Consider the following 20,240-nt stretch of genomic DNA (forward strand, 5'->3'; position numbering starts at 1 on the left):
ATCTCCACAACCTACCTCCACCGAGTTCTTAGCCAAAAAAAACAGCTGGAAAACATTAAAATAAAAAATACCAATTTGGCTTTTACTCTAACACATATACTTATAATTTATAATAGTGCAGTAATGCCAGTGATTTTGTCTGAAGGGGGTTGTTATTTTAACACTTGGACCTGACTTTCTTGTTCGACAGTATGGATACGTATTCAAATCATGCATTTAGTAAAAAATAACACTATCCAGAGCAGACACCCATTGATTGATCTTGGAAACTGGTCAATCATTCCTCGTGAAAGGTCTAAACATACTTGACTCGAACTCTACCTTTTTTTTATTAGAAATGTATTTTTACAATTCCACCACTGCCTTCGGCAACCCTTTAGTGATCAAAATTTGTAAAGAAAAACACGGAAATAAAATTACCGTGAAACATAATACGTTAAATATGTGATTTATATACAGTCGTGCAATATATGTATTCACCCACACAATTGCACTAAAAATATCATAAATAAGTAAAATGTCACGTGTTTTGTTTGTGGCATGCACTTACGTCATTATTGCCTAACATTTAGGCGCAACAAATCATTATGTCACACGTGTCAAAATAAATGAACCCTTAGTTATAAGTCCTAGAATTAAGTTATATTACTCGGTAGTTTCGATTTATAATGTTATTGGGATTATTATACAACGTATCAAAAAACTTGCAAGAACCCTCTTTGTGCCAAAAATGGATTTTTCATGTTTGAATGACAAATTATAATATATTTTGTATCATTTTGTTCCTTCAGAACTAATGCAATTATTAACGTTTGCCATTTTCAATGACAGATATAACTAAGTAAGTAATTAAGAACTCGTATAGGTACACCTCGGCTATCATTTTTTTAAATCTTATCTTCTCGTAGGTACTATTATTGGTAAGTAGTTAGTACATAATAATATATGTAATCAATTATTGTATTTAGTGCATAGCCAGACTATATACCGTCCGGGGTATCGAATAACGCATTCCGATTGCAGTGCCGATTTTCGCAGGATTATTTAACTTCGAATGCAACCACGGTATACAATAGAATAGACGCATACGAAATTTTTTATTTTGCATTCAAATTTAGAAACCTAAAATCCTGCAAAATAGATGACACTGCCATATGAATGCGCTATTCTGCACCCCTGGTATGGTTCAGATCAATGGCGGCTAGAAGACTTTCTAAGTGGTGGGATTTAGCCATTTTAATTATACCAACTTATAATAATATGATTTTATTAATGAATAAATGGGTGACTTTTCGGAATATATAATATGATTATCTGAGTCGTTATATTCTTATTATTATAGACTTTATCCATTGTCATACAGCGAACGTTTTTACTCACCTAGGGTTAATTGATTCGCTCCCCAGTATGCGCATACTAACGCTATTACATGCACATCCTTTGTAGAACGAGATTTGAACCGCGGCGACGGCATGGGACTGATTGACTCCTGGTCAACGAAAAATAGACGCCATAGCTTTCTTACATTAATTTGTACATAGACGTCACCATGAGGGCGTATTTAATTGAATTAATTATTTTAATATCTCTATAAAATCGTAGCAGATTTAGATGGATAAAATAAATTAAATAGTTCATTTAATCATTTAATTAAGTAGGTATATTATGACAATGATAAAAATATTGGACGTGTATTTTTTTTACATGATAGCGATGTGGGCATGATCCCTACGAACCCTTAAGGTAGAACTGCCCCTGGTTCTGATTTTAAAGTACAATTTCGTATAATACTGCATTTTCTTAACATATATATTTTTTTTATTTTTTCAGAATACAAGAGAGGAGGATTATCAGCACGTCATATCAAAATCTGACGTTGGAATTATGCTGTCCACCATTTTGCTATATCAAACATTCTTAAATTGTAAGTTACCTTACCTTATTATTTGAATTATTTATATAATATACGTGCTATGTACTTAGTAGTTATGTATTATTAATATTATTAGAAAGTTATTATTTGGATATGTTAATAAGGGTAGATTGAGATCATTTAAATCCTGTTTAGCGCAGAAAGATTATTCTAGCTAAAAAGTTCAGTTTTTGAAAATTGGAAATTATTAATTTGTTATCAAAATTTAAAGAAACGGTGTGAAATTAGCAACAGGTGATTCGGAGAATGCCGAATGAATAAAATAGTTTTACCTACAGATTTCAAGGCTAGATTTTGACGTAGCAAAGTAATGTTATGCACACACGAGTTTAACGCTACCGTTTTACATTAAAAAATCATATAAAATGTAATTCTAATCAAAGCTTTCTCGTTCTAAAAAAACTAATAAATTAGTTTTCTACAAAATTCTTTACTAATTATTACAATGAAATTAACCATTACACAAATTAAAAGTAATGTCGTAGTGTGTGTGATATTTATAATATGTTTTTTATAATATAATATATTGCTTGGTATTGTTGGTTTTGTAATTAGGTAATTACCATGAATAATTAATTCTTTATCCATTAATCTTGTACGCGGGCCAAGTATTTACATTTCCTGATTTGCAACTTGTTATTGTTGGCGATAATAATTCTCGAAGACATTGTGCAAGCCTCCAATGTCATTGGCATTTTATTATCGTAAAAATTAACGTTCAATTTGTTATTTCAGTAAGAAAAATAGCCTCTGTTTTTAAAATGGCTTTGCGATTTCTATCGCACATAATAAAAAAAATACAAAGTGCGTGTTTGTTTGCGCAATCTGGCAACAAAATGTTCAATACTTAATCAAAAGTTAGGTTCTTTATTTTATTATTATTAGATATTTATTGATTCAGTAATTGCTTGGCATCATAATATTATACAATGTAATGTGAACTTAGTACAGATTGGTTGAGAATTAACATATAATAGAAAATATCAAAATCTGTGTAGGTACTTGGTACAAAAATATTTTATTGGTTGAGAATTAACATAAAATATCAAAATCTGTGACCATTCTAAAGTTTTTATACAATATATTCATATCACAGTTTCATGTTAAATATCTCGAAAAAAACAAATATATTTACTAAAATTATGGTTAACCGCACGATGTATAGCGTCATACGATATCGATCTTGATAAAACAATACCTCGTATACTACACATGACACTAATTATACAAGAGATGAAAAAAATCTATATAATCTATGATTCCATCAAATCACATATTTTTCGTATTCTACTATTAATCTTAATGAAATAAGTACAAAAAAATAAGAATTTTTATGGATTAATGGTGACTATAGAGTTTTTATCTATTATTTTGTGGTATGCGAGGTGTCGAGGTACCTATTGTTTTCTCATGAGCGATGTCATGGTGTTATAAGGAAGATTGTCAGTTTATTTATTATACATACCATTTATTATTTGGGTAGGTACCTATATGTATATCAATTTCAAACGGTGTAAGGCATAAAGCCCATTGACGCAGCGAGTGCGGCGCTCGCGCAAAATTTCTACAAGTGGCGCGTAAATCATCAAAAATACAACGTAATCAAATACGCCAGCGCCCACTGGACTTCACGATGCCTTGCGCCCCGCGTGCCGCATGAGTCACCGTTTTTCGCTTCTCGGCGATACGATTTAATGAAAATACAAAGAAGTCCATTCATTGAACACGGCTACCAAAATTACGCTGCTTGAGGCCTCGTCGATCGACGGGCGAAAAGCAATTATTTAATTACAGAGAAGTCATTGTTTAATTTTATTGCGTGTTCAGTTTATCGCTGGTTGAATAATGTCGTCGTAAATATTAATGACAAGCCCCGAAATAATATAATATTTTTATTGCTTTGTTATGAGAGACACTGTAAAAATAATTATTTTGCGCTGCTTGGGCCGCTTATTACATAGGTGAAGGGTAATGCGCGGGAAGAGACGTGTGATTATGGATATGAATAAACACTGCATTCGCCGACTTCGCCCGCTCGACGCGTTCTATGAGCGCTATCGCTAAGGCATAAAGTCCACTAAAGCGGGCTTGCGGGGCGCTCGCGCATATTCTATGTGAATCATCGAAAATACAACGTAATCAAATACGCCAGCGCACACTGGATTTGACGACGCATTGTGCCCGCCCGCCCCATGAGTCACCGTTGTGTGGCTTCTCAGCGGCACGAATTAACAAAAATACAACGTAGTCCATTCATTAAACACGGCAAACAAAATCACGCTTCTGGAAGCGTCGTCGATAGACGGGCGAGAAGGCATTATTTAATAACAGTGAACTCTTTGTTTAGTCATTGCGTGTCCGATATTTCGCTGGTAGAATGATGTAATCGTGAATATTAATTACAAGCCCCAAGAAATTTAATAATATTTTTATTGCTTTGTTATGAGAGACGCTGATAATAATAATTATTTTGTGCTCCTCGAGGCCCTTATTACATAGGTGAAGGGTAATGCGCGGGTGGGAGGGGGCCTACTTCGTAGAGAGCGCACCGAGCGCCGCTTTGGTGGGCTTTATGCCTAACATATAATTTAAGATACCTAGGTAATGTAGTAGTATTTATTGACAACCATGTGTCTCACTAAGTAGATATACTTAATAATATTATTGTTATAATTGTTTATATTGTAATTAGTTGTATGTACCCGCTTACTTATCTAAAGTCTATCTGTCGCGCCGACATAACTACAATACGTTGCGTATTTCCCGTAAATCAATAATTAATTAGTAAAAAAGTATCGATAGATATTATCGTAGGTACCGAAATAATTTCCTTGACCCCTTTTTATGTCCAACCATGAAACAGAAGGCCTTCTCTGTAGGTCGACTCAAACAAGAAAAATGCTTTGCAAAATCTAAGCCTGATAGCTGTTTATTTTATGTCCTCTCAAAACAGAAGTATCGGTAGGTTCTACTTGGTATTTGTATTTTGATAAATGAACATTATTTGTTGTTGGAACTATACCAATATTATATTACATACTTCGGGAGTACTTGTGTGTCTTATTTCTTTGTTTTGTCCGTTTTTGCGAGCCAAATCGTCCCACTGTGACTTTTAGTTTTATTAGCATTTTTATTCGATTTTGAATGTCATTCGCTTTACGATCGCAGCCGACCGAAGTTAAAGTCAATAAAATGCAAAGATTTCTTTTATGTTGTTTATATTTTTTACTCCCGAACTATTTTATACTGCAGGCAAAGCAAGCAGCTGATCCCGAAATAAAACCGCCCGTAAAAACCAATATAATTATTTTAGAATTGATATTATTAAACGAGAAGGAATAATGCATATAAATATTTTATTAACTATCGGAAACTCACTGCGATTTTTTGTGTCATTTATTGTAGTACATAATATTATCATTGAACTATTGGATATTATAATTTTCTTCAACATCTAAAAATTGTTTTAAACACCAGCGATTGCCACCTATTTAGCTAGGACTTGCATATCGTCACTGTTCTGGCAGAAGACACTAATTCGAAAAAATGACATATTGAGTTAGTTATACCAAAATGTTCCTTATTTGAAACTTTACCGTCTGGAAACCTTAATAAATAAACAGTCTTTATTTTAAAGTCATCCTTTTTAAGATTACTTAATAAACTCACATGATAGACCATTTCAAACATTTTAACAACTTCAAAGTCAAATTACTCAAAACTAGTATTCTCCAGTTAGTGTGTTCTGCCAGAACAGAGACGATATTATGTTAATGTGCTTAATTACATTTTGGCTTTTCTTAATAATTATAATTATATGTAGGTACATGGGCAGAGCAATTATAGCGCTATATCTTGAAAAAAAACAAGAATTTTATACTTTGTATTATGATTTTAAACATATGTAATATACTACCTATAATTTTACCACATGAATGTTGGTTAAGCCAATTAAGATGTTAAGTTTTTTATACCTGACTCATTTGTATATTATGTTACTTGATCTGGAATTGTTTAATGACATATATTGACAAATGACACCTGTGTATCGCAAATATTGTTCGATTGCTATTATTTCTGAAAAACTTTTTTTTAAATCAGGTAGGTACTTAGTTAAATTGTCGATAATTAACAGGTTGAGAACACTTTACTAATCCGTATATTAGGTGTGCAATGTCAATTGAAAATGAATATGAAGTCGTAAACTAATATTAGTGCTGAATTCATCAAAATCTCATGTAAATACTAGTTGTAGTTGTATTTGTATGTGTGAAGATGTCCCACGAAAGATTTTGTCCATTATGGGTTAATATAATCATCAAGGGTACAGCCATACTTGAGCAATGAAGATACTGTTTGGCAAAGCTAAAGTTAACTCCGAACTGCTTTTCTTACTAAATCCACTTTTTTCCCTCGTTGTTTTATATCAAATATACCTAGTTATAACACAATAGTAGCGCATAATACAGTATCTACCTGTCGCTGTTTTCTGATCTTAATTATGCTGTGTACCTACCTACACACACTGAGTCAAAATCCGAATTCTTGCACGAACGCGGTGGTATCAAGAAAACTGTTTCTGTATTTCAGTGTGCATACGATTTTACATTTTAAATCAGATTAACTGAACAAAAGCATATATTGTGAGCAATGCACTGCTATGAATAATAACAACAACATGAGAGAAAATACGCATGTCTTACACGTAAAAAAAATAACTCCACGTAAGTAGACCTGCCTACTGCACGTCTCTGTATCAGCTTAACTGTACAGTTGAGAACAATGAAGAGCCGAATGCGATTGACCCACGTTACGTTTTTTGCCAGTGGTCGGATTGCAGTAGGTAGTACTCTGTTTCCAATTGTCTGCATTGACAATAAACGTTTTAGTTATGTTTAAAACTGTAAATTCAATCATCTACTGCCCCGAACTATTCAGTATGATCCGTTTTCGTGTCTATATTTTTTGTTGCTCTTGCTTTTTCGTACAAGGTGTTCGTGATATTGAACAATCACAAACACCCAGGCGTTGAAAAAAATACATAAATACATATATTGTGTCCTCACCGGATTGAACCCAGAGCTCACGGGTGGTAGACCAGCGCCTTACGCGCTACACCACGAGATCCACCTTCGTATCAACATTAGGCATAAGTAGGTACGAAAGCCTGTAACCCAGTTCACGTTGATTTTTATAAATCAAATTTCTCAATATATATTGTTAATACCAAAGATGAATAGTCTTTCGAACAGTTCGTCTATTGACATGTTTCATACCTCAGTGTTTACCCACGTTACGTTTTTGTCAAGGGCCTTTAAAGTTTAAAGCCTGCAAAATGAGTCATTTTGCAACGTCGCCAATAACTTGTCATTGCATTGTTGACCTTTTGGTTAAGTATGTTTAAAACTGTATACCTACCTACCTATTCAATTTTTCGACTGTCTCGGAAGACCCACTTTAGAATTGTAAGCGTCATTTGTGTCAAAGAAAATCTCCGCTGTACGTACAAAGTTATCCGAAACTTATCATATCATTTAAAATCAATCACATGACAAGTTTTCTTTTGCTATTGCTTTCGCTATTCACTTTTTTTAGTGTGAACTGAATTATATTATACGTAAAGCAATACTAAAACAAATTCTTATTATATTATGTAGTATTGTACATAGTTAGTTGTACATATTATATACGTTCCGTTGGGTAGATAATGATGAGACTATTTACCGCTCGCCGTTATTCAATGATGATGCGCTTGTATTTCGCGCGCTTCCTGCCTTTATTATAACTAAATAAACAAACGATATCAGAGCTGGGTTATCAAAATCACGAACCAGCTTTTCGAGTTTCGCTTGTATACAACCCCAATATAAAACGAGTATACAAAATACGACAACTTACCTCTACCATTATAATACAGTGACGGCTATAAATTATAACTTATAACAGCGCATCCGTTTAACGTTACTGCTGATATATTTAATATAACATTATGATTGTTGTTTCAAGTATCAGGGATATAATTCAAACAAATTAATATAATTTTTAATTACAAGGAACATGGCGTAGGTTCTTATATTATATTTTTCACATTTTCCAAAACATATCCGAAAAAGCACACTGTGTTAACTTATATACTTAATAATATATTTTTAAATGTCATTAGGATAGGATATAATATGTAGGTGATTTCAATTTCATGCTTCTTTACTTGAGACCACAGATTTATATCGTTTTTTTAAAACATAATAAGTGCCCGAGTTATGACCCATCTAGCGATATAAATAATCTTCTCCGTTTTCATTGTTATAGATCCACAAGTTTAAGTTGTCTGCTGCTACATGCTTAACATAATTTGATATATTATCATTCAATACTTTTTATATTGTGATGAGCTTAGTTCTAAATACGTACACCTGACGATTTATGGTAGTATATATATCTATCTATACAATACTCAGTTATTTCTTATTAATATTCTATGTTTTACCGAATTGGGTACATTAGTTTCCAATGCACTTAGCGTCGCATTAATTCAACGATTGTAAAATGCATTATTTGGTAGGTAGCGTTAATTGAATTGATGAAAACTGAACGCCGTTATTCTGATGTTGTTAATTGCATAAAGAAACATAGATGTTTTAGACATAGGTATCTTCTTTTCTTACACAGATGGAGATTTTTCTTTGTGTTATACCTTGATCTGGTAATGCATTACGTCGTCCTAAATAATCCACCCACTCAGTCACATATAAGGACAACGGCAACATTTTTATCTTATAAACTCATGAGGGAATAATTTTATGGTTTCCGTTTGTCAGGTCTCGAATATACGGCGAATTCATTTCTACTGAGTTAATGCGTCTATTAGTCACTTTATTAGGGATATCTCTCAATATGATACAATGACCCTGGGCAATACTGTCGGCCTCCATAGCCCATTGGACGTTAATGTCATTCAATTACCTGCAGCCATAAAAATCCCTCTCGAGCCGTCGTTTTTATTACCCACACTTATGTTCTGGTTCTTGCGTTAATAAAAATCTGCACATACGCCTCCTGCATCATTTAGAAAATTCGCGTCAGAAATAATAAAACTGGAATAGAATTATAAAGAAGACTATAATTTTAATTTAAATGACACAAAGAAACACCTACATATTAGTTTCCTCATATACGTTAGAAAGAAACATCTACATGTTTCGCATATTTGACGATGCATACATAATAGAAATAAACATTACAAAATAGGAACCTACATATTATAATATCGTCTCTGTTCTGGCAGAACACACTAACTGGAGAATACTAGTATTGAGTAATTTGACTTTAAAGTTGTTAAAATGTTTGAAATGGTCTATCATGTTTGTTTATTAAGTAATCGTTAAAAGGATGACCTTAAAAAAAAGACTGTTTATTTATTAAGAAGGTTTCCAGACGGTAAAGTTTGAAATAAGGAACATTTTGGTATAACTAACTCAATATGTCATTTTTTCGAATTAGTGTCTTCTGCCAGAACAGTGACGATATATTCCACACTTATTTATATTCTAATCCTGTTTTACGGAGTTTATTAAATTAATTTTGTTAGGCACATATAACGTGCTCAGCGTTACATGTATCCTACCCAATAGGCTATGACGTGAGCGACAGTTTTGATTGCAGTTTTGTGAATAATAATTGTAATTAAAAAATGTATTTAAAGAGTTAATATAGTTTTTTGTTGTATATATTGTGCAATCATATATTTGTTAAAAGTTTATTTTCTATAAGTATTTAAAAAAAACATGTTGTTACTCAAAAAAGCATACACGTTAATAAATTGCAGTTTCTTCATAAATTGATGCACATAGACTTAATTTTAATATTTGATTTGACAGCATATTTTTTATCAATATAGGAGCTACTATTACTAGGAGTTATCGTGAATATATTTCTCGTAACTAATAAATATTTGTTTAACTGTTGAAAGTATTTCAAGAGTTATGAATGCAAATTTCTTTTCCAAGTTAATTTCTCACATGGCCAGCCATAGGTACGTTTACCCTTTAACCCTTTTTATACCATTTGAATTTCTATCGCGAACAAATGGTTACGCTCGTAATAAATCTTCGAATTATGCAAAACTCAAGGTAAACCGAAGTAAATTCGAGCCGAAGATTTTTTTTCGAATCCGTTCGCTGAGATCCAAACACCACCTGCTCTCGCTGAGAATAAATTATTTAAATTTTCACTCACGCGTATATGAGAGCAATTTGTGACGTGCACCGTCATGATATTTTGCAGAGATGGAATCCACGATTTTTTTTTATAGATACAAAACGTCTTTCTCGCATATACTTAGTGGCAATATCATTCGCGATTGGCGTTTACGTGTGACTAAGTAGGGTAGACGCGCAGTGAATGGACCCTCTGACGACTGTTTAAATAAAATTATTTACATTATTTTTATCACAAAAAAATCTGAGTCATATTTCATCATTTTATTATAATTTTATTTTTATTATATATTTCCGGCGGTAGATAAGACACTCATATTACAGATTATTTGCATGTACACACAAGTTGTGTTCAATGATAAAATGGATCCAATTATCATTGAATAGTTTTAAAACAACATGTTTTTAATTTAAATTTTAAAATACTGTGTATTTTAATGCGTGTATAAATCAAGCGACATGGCAAAACCTGCCTTTATCAGAATAATTACAATAGCTAGAATATTTATCGTGGGTACTAACTCCGCAGAATTGTTTTTCATCGTCTTGGTGGGTATACAATAATACAATCAATCCTACATTGAGCGAATACTTTTGGTTTTGCCGATAATGTCGCGAAATGGATACTGCCGGATCAATACAAGCAAATAATTAAAACCAAACAACCGACCTTCAAGTTATAGTTGTTGCTGTCTATAACTTCAAACTTTTCAGTGATGTGGAAAATGTTTATTTATATCTTGTTTTTTTTTTATTGTATGTCATCGTTATTTCTTTTACTACAATTTTTTCGTATAGCTTCAGGAAATAAGCAATAACAAAATCGTTATCTAAGTACCAAATTATTAATAATTGTTGATGTTTAGTTATGAAAAAATAGTTTCCAAAAAAGGATCATTCTCTGGTGCATCTACCCTACCTTCTTTCTTTGAAATATCTTTGCCGACAGATTGTATCGATTTTATGTGAAATCGTGACGATTATTTTTCCTCTGCATGTCTACCCTACAAAACACCCATTCCACAATTTTAATCTTGCAATACGTACAAGTACGTATCTACATACTTCTTGGATATCATTACGAATGACTTCTTATTACAGGTTTCTTGTTTTTTAATGAAATTAAGTGAAAATGCAATCCATTTCACTTGCTAGGTACCTACTGTCGCAGATAGGAATCCAGTGACAGTTAAATGATTTCTAACTGAGAATTCCAAACAACTGTTTATTAAAAAACATCAGGAATTTTATTGTGTACAGTTTATTTATTGTACCAACGTTATTTATAATACTTATTATTTATACATTAAAACTATACCATACCAGCCGTATTATACCTACATCTACATACCTACGGTCTTCCATACAATAAAGCACATTTTACGATTAGTGTCAGCCCTGGTAAATTATACATTGTATTAAAATTATAATATTATTCAAATTATTATTCTTTGGTCATAGCATCACATACAAGATACGTGATGATATGTAAACTGCTAAAATATATGATATTATTTTCAAATGCCTTTTCGCAGATGTTATCAACCGATAACGGTTGGTTATGTTATTAGACAGTTGGTTGATAATTTACACAATTATCATTAAAACTGTATAATTAAAACAATATATTTTGACTAGTAATCGCCACTTATGCTATTTTTAAGTAATTCTTTTAGGAATTAGCTCTACAGCTGGGCCGATAACAATTATTATAAAGATCATTATACAACTCTTAATTGCGGATAATCAAAAAATCTTATATGTTATGGTAATGTGATATTCAAAAATTATGCTCCTTACGTTTATTCGTATTAATGTAGAAATAATTACAAGATAAAAAGAACTTTTTATATGCCACGTTTTTAAATTTTCTGTTGAATCATATAAACTTGACAATTCTATGTATTAATAAATACTTTTTTTTTGTACTTTATAGAAATACTGAATAAATATAGAATACTGAAATGCCATTTTGACATTTCATATTTATTTCCATAGTAACGCACGTATATATTAATAAATTAGTTGCCAGGACCCCTTAGCAACCAACAATAATAACTTTCCATACAAAACAGAATTAACTGAAAATGAATTCAATTCTGCTTAAAAATGGCCTAAAAGTATTAAAAGAATGCATTGTCGTCGTGTTCTGATATATTCTAAAAGTTTAAAATGTCTAGCTAGTCGGGAAGTTAGTTAAAAATCTTCAATCGTCCAATACAAATCTTGGGCAAACAAAAAAAAATGTACTGGACACACAAGAATACGAGCTAATAAAAACGTGGTAAAAGTATTAATATTTTTGTACGTACATATTTCTACTGTTTAATAACATACTATGTATTTATTTTTTTATGTAACACTTACTGTTTTAAGTATACTTCTTTGTTTCTATATGTCATGTTGCGAACGTCTTAAACTTATAATTTGTAATGTCCACAATATGATAAAAATAAATTGAAATTGAAATGTTATTGTCTACTTCGGCCTAGGTACGTACCTAGATTAAATATTATGTTTATTGTAAATTTATAAAAACGTATCTATACCTGTTGTGATTTATTAATATATAACTAAGCATTCACACGATATCACGTAATGGGAATAAATACAGCCATATTTGTAAAAATATCAGTACAAACAAAAGGCTTTTTTCCAATATAACACGTAGGTAGACATACATATAAATAAGCTTACCTACACATGCAAAGTAAATTAATGATCACTGTAACATTACATAATATTGTGGATTGACCAATTTTCTACCCGCTTTATATTCCATAACAAATTAATAATGTTTGATAATACGGTTTGGAGAATCTTCTTTAGAATTTTGAATACCTACATCGAGTTTAGTATTGCCATTCATTTAAGTAAATGAATTACACAAAGAAAACTCGAAATATTTAAATATCAACGAGTATATAATAAATACCCCATTTAACACTAACAATGTTTTTACCTAATAACCCAATGCTTACGGGCCGCACAAAATTGTGTTTTTGCTAATTGCTTTTCAAATGCAAATTAACACGTTAATTAAAAAAATAATTAAAAGAGCCCGTAAACATTGTGTTACCTACAGACTACACAGTGCTAAAACTGCTACACATAATTAATTATACATCAAGATGTCATTTCTAAATATTATTCAAATAATCTGATTTAATATAAATGAATGATTAATTACTTACATTGCTAATCTTTCCACGCTATCGTAATAATGTCGTCACCCTAATAAAAATAATTTAAATGCCGTTGTAAAAATACTATTAAATGCATTTTATTTTGGCCTGGTTTTATAATTTTTGTGTATAGTTAGTGCACAGTAAAGTTAGTTATATGCCCGATTTATATTGATCACTCATTTTAAAATTTATATCCCTAGCATAAATATATTTTTTAATATCAAACATAAAATGCTTACAACTCCATTAAAAATATATTAACATACGTATTAGATACCTATATAGGTAACATAACCGTCGTTAAAATCATAATTATTTATATAAAATATTAGCTATTTTAGATATTATACTTAGGTATATAAGTATGTCTATCTCAGTCCCAACATAGAATATTTATTTTCTATTGTATTATTAATACCTACATACTTAATTATATAATCTGTTATTTCTTAAATTCAGTCGACATGTAGGTATTTCATCCTTTCTTCTGAATGTATTGCTACGAACAGTACGAAGTCACCATTTAATAATATATTAAGATGATATTGCTATCAAAATATAATACCGTGATAAAGAGAGGAGGAAGGTAGGTAGCTGATATTTTATCATGTTTAAAAATCATGTGTAAATATACCTATGATATAATATACGTAGGTACCCACCTATTCATAGATCTAATACAAATAAAAACCTTTCTCCCTTCTTCTTCACTAAATTATGTAACTGAATAAAATTACGATTCCATGGTTATGATAGTAAATAATATATGCTAATTTTAACTTTGTTTATATGTAGATTCGTTTATAAGTGCACAATTATTTTTTTGTAAATTATTTTTAAACGTCAAATTAATACGGCGTATAAACTTAAGTTGATTCAAATTACTGTGCAAAAAATTCTTGGCTTTTTTATTAAGAAAAAAACTTGATTGAGATATTCAAATGAAATGAGTTCATAACAAAATTGAACTAATTAATCTTTTACCGTGCACATGAGCAAAGTTCTCACTAGTTAATAAATAACCGCATCTACCCACTACCGCACTGCATTACTGTGACCATGCTTTGAATTTCATTGAATTACGTCAATAAACATTTCATGAATTATTTATTTTTGTAGACATCTATTAAAGACCGATATTAATTTGTTATATTATTAAATAAGTAAATCGATCATCTCTAGGGCTCAAGGATAAGATTAGAAAGAACACAATAATACAACCTGACAGGAACATATCTTAATTAATTTAAATATTTTTCTTTAAAAACTTTACATTATTCACTTTCAAACTCTTATTTAGCTGTTAGTAGATAATAATTAACGCTTTACAGTAACAGTCAAAAATTGATGTAATTTCAAAATAAAACCCAAAATATACAAGGCTCGGGAGTGTCCACAAGTATGTATTAGGTACCAATATTGAATGCGCATTTTGTTTACGTGACAAAGTGTAATGGATAGTATGAGACATATTACATAATATGTAATTATTGAATATAACGTGTTTTATTTGTCACATATTTATCCACACTCGAAACTCGAAAATTAAACCTTTGTACAGCTTCTCCCAGAGAGTAACCAACTTGCCATTAATTCCGTGCTCGCTGGTAACATCGTATTTGGCTATCCACAATAATATAATATTATGTTTATTATGAACCATTCCTTTACCTTTACAGGGTGGTTTTTTGAATGTACCTACTTATTTTCTTTCTCATTTTTAATTATCATATTACTTTTGAAAGGTTAGTAATAAGTACCTTCATAAATAGAGAGAGATAATAATGTTAGATAGTGAAATTTATGTAGGTACTTTCGATTCAATAGTAAATTAATTTACCTTTGATACGTTTGTTGTCCATCTTAAATGTTGGTCACCCTCTTCCAAAATAGAAAAGTATGGCGTTAGTGCACCGGCCTCGAGCCCAATAATTTCGAGTTTCTTAATTACGGGAGAGATGTGCCCTATAATTTTATTGTCAGACCAGATCTCGTTTCGATACACTGAATAATAAAGATTATAAGGTACCCAGAAGACTTTATTAAATTACCTGCAACTTTACGTCGCCGTCCGATCTCTTGTCCTTCTTAGGTATAGGAAGAAAGCCGTGGCGTGAATATTTTTTTTATTGTATTTGGAAAATAATTGGTATAAAAATACGAATGTCTTGTTTTGGCATAATTCGGTGTTTACCCCCCTTCCTTTTTGGACAATCAAATTCCAAATAGTGTATAAATTTTCAATAAGTAACTATTTTTAGTTTGAATCGCAAAGTATACCTACGACCCAGTTGCGAAGGGTGGAGATAGGCTATTTTAAGATCCGACGTAAATAGTGCACACTAAAGTCAAACGTACTTGTTTTGTTTGAACTAAAACTGCAATGTGTAGATAGTGCTTGTTAGTTTTTAAAATTCAATTAACCCCTGCCTAATCCAAGTCATAGTAGATAATAGTCAAAAAATATTCGTTTATCTATAAAAATATCCAAAATCATGGTTTTGGTTTGGTAGAATATTATGGTTTGTTTTAGGCAGGGCTTAATGAACTTCAAAAAACTAACCAACGCCATTTGTATTAATATGTTTTCTTAATTCAACGAAAAATAATGAGTATCATACCAAAATTATTATGATTTGGTTTGGGCCAGTGATGCCAACCGTACTATAATTAATAATTATAGTACAATACTATAATTTTGATTTCGCGAAAAATGTAAAATACTATAATTTTACGCCAAATATACCAAAATACTATAATTTTAAAGGATTCAAGACGAAAAATGTTCCTGTACTATATATTTTTCTGAAATACTATAATTTGTATGCCTTTGTACTATAATCAGCATAGAAAAATATGGCAACACTGGTTTGGGCATGGTTTGATTGAATTAAGCTAACCGGCACCGTCTGCAAATTGTATTATTAGTTCAATGAAAACAAAATAAGTATATCTGACAAACTTAGTGTGCATTATTTATGTCAAACATTAACAGCCTACCTCCACCCCTCGCCACTGCTACGACCAATTTCACTTTGAACTTGCGAAATGTGTGGCGTTAGGTATGTTTCTCAAATATTGTCAAATTTTGTTTTATCATTGAAAAAATGCGAAACGCTATGTGAAAATTTGAGGCTCTGTCTCACCCACCCTTCATCCAGTAATAGTTCAGTCTGGCGGGGTGATATCAATCGAAACGGCTACATCAATGTTTACATCTGTCACTTCTCGATGGAAAATCACAATAAAAACTTGTTGGGAGTTTTCGTCTGGTTAATAATTAATACCCAACCTTTTTCGGATTAACTAATCGTTAAAATATATTGTGTATTTAAGGCATATTAGGTATATTATTTTGTAATAATTTTGTGTTCATATAAGATTTTTTTTCAATAATAAACCAGCACATAAATCTAACCAAGCTAAACTTTCATAATCATACATTATTGTATTAATAGTCCAATACATTTAGAAGACGTATGTTAACTTTCTGGCAATGTAGGTATGTATTATTATAAACTGAGCCGGCCCTGATCGTATATGCATTATATGCATTAAGTATCGACATAATAATGAAACAATTTTATTTAAAAAATGTCATTTTAATTGGTACCGGCTTGTTATAATTATTTAACAAAAAACTTGATACATACATATTAACATTCTGATGCATAAAAACCTACGTTCTCTTTTACGAACAAAAGCACTTCCCTTCCCATAGTTGTTCGGGGGATTATCACTCCAATTTTGCGTGTCCGTTCTAATTTAAAAAATAGTGTTTTAAAAAACGTTAAAATGCGATACGCCATTGTGTAGTTAGTTGGCTGGCGTTTAGTACAGTTTAAAACTTAATTTATTTTTGATCGCGGTGTTTTTTTTGCATTCCGTCGTCGGGTAGATTGCATTTACAATTATTTACACCAGGCAGGGGGTTTTAACCTATTGACATTTTTTTATAATCAAAATATTGATTTTTAATTATTTTCGATAACTCAGTAGGTACCTAATTGACTAATGTAATATTGGAATTAATAATTGATAATACCAATATTTTGGCTATAGGTACATAAGCACGCCGAAAAGTAGTAACCTAAACAGCTTATCGTTAACGTCCCTATTCTGGTAGGTACCATAACAATAATAGGTACTTATATTATATATTCCAATTGGATTAAAAATACCGAAAAAAATAAATAATGACTGGAAGGGAGGGGGATTTAATATTGAACATATTTTTTTAATTAAATATAAAAAAAAACATTACTTATTTTATTAGATTATTTGAAAATTTTAACACTTAAGTAAATTTCTATGACACAAATAACCGTTATAAAGTTGTACGTAATCACTAAATGACAAATCAAAAACCGTTTAACTAACCAATTAAGTCAAATTTAGTTTGTCTTTGAATATTATAGTAAACGGATTTTATTTTATTTTCATTTTTAAGCAATTAAAACACTTGAAAGGTAAATAATTGTCAGTACGATATTTTCCCTAAATCCGTCACTAATAATAGATTATCCCTAGAGTAGCAGTGAAATATTATTTAAACTCACTTCATTACATATTGCATGCATTAATGAATCAAGTGACAGTTCATAAAAGAGCTATGCATGCCATCTGCCAGTAAATCCTTAAAGCTAAATAATATTATGTATGTATACGTACATAAATGAACCGACTAATCACTGAAGTAAATTGATGGCTTTGAATTTACGTTTTGTACCTATATTGTATATTATTATTTTCTTGGTCATTTCGGTTTCGCGAAAAAGTCGCTTGTCTATCAATACGTAAAACCGTTCCAACATCCAATGCGTTGAAGGGTGGGTAATTAAATAATTACTTTTACGGCCGGGACCGAAGTCAGTCCGCGGGCCGCTGTTGTCGAGGCCTTAATACCCACACCCAGCTTATCCGCAGAAATTATGCAAATTCCATCCATTTTGAAGTTAAATACATGCATTATCATCGTCCGGGCTTTATCGTGACCGGCCGGCCACTTAGGGGAATAAATTATTGCTTTTGGCTACCGTTTTCGCAAAAACCTTACCTATTTATGATGCATTGGTACATTCGCAAATTATACCGGATAATGATTCTTCGCGAGAAGTAATATTAAATAACTTTAACTCATGCGATATTGTATTGTATTTACTAGGAAAAAACACCTTTTAACATGACCATTATGGACTATTATCCTGTTAGTGATCCCCAACCAGGTTGCCTTATGGGTGAGGTTGCAATTTTAAATCTTGAGTTTTCACAAATAATATGGAATAGACTTAGGCATGTGTTAAAATAATATGTTTATATGTTAAATTGTCACGTCTTTTATCATATTATCAATATTATGCATTACAATTTGTCACGCAAACGAAACGCACATTCAATTTTCGTAATATTATAATAGGTATACATATACCTACAGCGTTATAATATGTTATATTATTGTTCATTATCATTTATACCCATTGTCCCATAGTACCATTGATATCTACAGGATTCAGAATTCCGTACATTAAGTATCTAACAGTAAAATGGACATTTTTCCGGAAAAAGTCCTTAGAATCGTCTTATTGCAATGTATGTAGAGTTAAAATTTTAAATACATACAGTATATGTCGTTAGAATACAGATGAATTGGCGAGAGGAAAACGATAACGACAAATATAAATTAACGCAATTTAGAAATAATTGACCCTTACCACAATGCAGATAGAGTTAATTTTATTATTCCTTCATTTTCATCTGTATTTATCTGTTTATTACGAAACAATATAAAAATGAACGTACCTGCCTAATGATATTATGTTTCTGGCAGGCTGAAATTTAGGTTTCATATTATTTTTCACACGTGGCCATATTGGTTAGTAATGTTAGTAGGTATATCTACCATATTTTTATGGTTTCTGGTTAGTTATTGTTTGTGTTGAAATTTCACTATTTTTATGAATTCTATAATATTTGTTTGGCAACATTTATATGTATTTGAGTTACGTATTTTAGTTGATTGAACGCCGTGTTCACTGTTGTACCAACGTTTTTAAATCAATAGTGGAGTACCTATGTAGTTATCTATTTTTTTTATTTACAAATACGACAAATATACGACATAATTAAATAAGCACCCTTATGACGATCAAAATGTTTAATCGAAACTACCTAAATATTACATAATATTCCTTTTGTTACATGTAAAATATAATTATGTATATATTATTATATAGGTATTACAATGTTCTAATAATATTTTTTATTTGTTTCAGATCTTGTGAAAATAGTTTTATACAAGATGAAAAGAAGAAGAAGAAGACATCGGAAATATAATAAAATAGGTAAACATTTTTATTAAACTTTTCGGTTTGCGTCTGCACTAGTTTAAGTTGTTATTTTTGTCGTTCGCTCTGACTGCGCTCGTGGTCGAATGGCATAGCAGGAGGACTGCCGGGATTACAAGTTTTCCGCCGGCACTGTATCGAACCACGGCGAGTAACACGTTAAAAATTATTTGGCCTGTCGAAGATGCACTCGAGCCTACTGCTCGTATGCATTCATATCATGGCCTAGAAAATATACCATTTCTTACGTGACACATCCTTTGTACATAATACAAATGGATATATGACAGTATGAGAATATTTTTTTCCGTGTTTATTAAAAATACATATCGGAAAACCCTACATTATTTTCAAATGCTTAGATTTTCCGGGCATAGCTATTTTATTATTACCACGTTTTACGTTTAACGTCTTGTTTGTCCGGTGGTTGTTTATCCAGTACAAATCTTGCAATCGATTTTTAACTAACTTCCCGACTAGCTAGGCGTTTGAAACTTTTAGAATATATCGGACCACGATGCCAATGCATTCTTTTGATACTTTTGGCCATCTTTAAGTA

General features: G+C 31.2%; 1 long non-coding RNA gene across 1 annotated transcript in view; it reads left to right on the plus strand.

Annotated features, from left to right (window-relative positions):
- LOC147063495 (uncharacterized) overlaps positions 1-19,686 on the plus strand; it is a 44,902-nt gene extending 25,216 nt beyond the window's left edge. The window contains exons 2-3 of the long non-coding RNA XR_015072096.1: positions 1,831-1,924; positions 19,610-19,686. This is a non-coding gene — a long non-coding RNA (uncharacterized LOC147063495). The remainder of the gene's footprint in view (positions 1-1,830; positions 1,925-19,609) is intronic.
- The last annotated feature ends 554 nt before the right edge of the window (positions 19,687-20,240 follow it).

This window comes from Rhyacophila brunnea, unplaced genomic scaffold, assembly GCF_057557595.1.
Source record: "Rhyacophila brunnea isolate RB1 unplaced genomic scaffold, BYU_Rbru_1.0 scaffold_9, whole genome shotgun sequence".
NCBI lineage: Eukaryota > Metazoa > Arthropoda > Insecta > Trichoptera > Rhyacophilidae > Rhyacophila > Rhyacophila brunnea.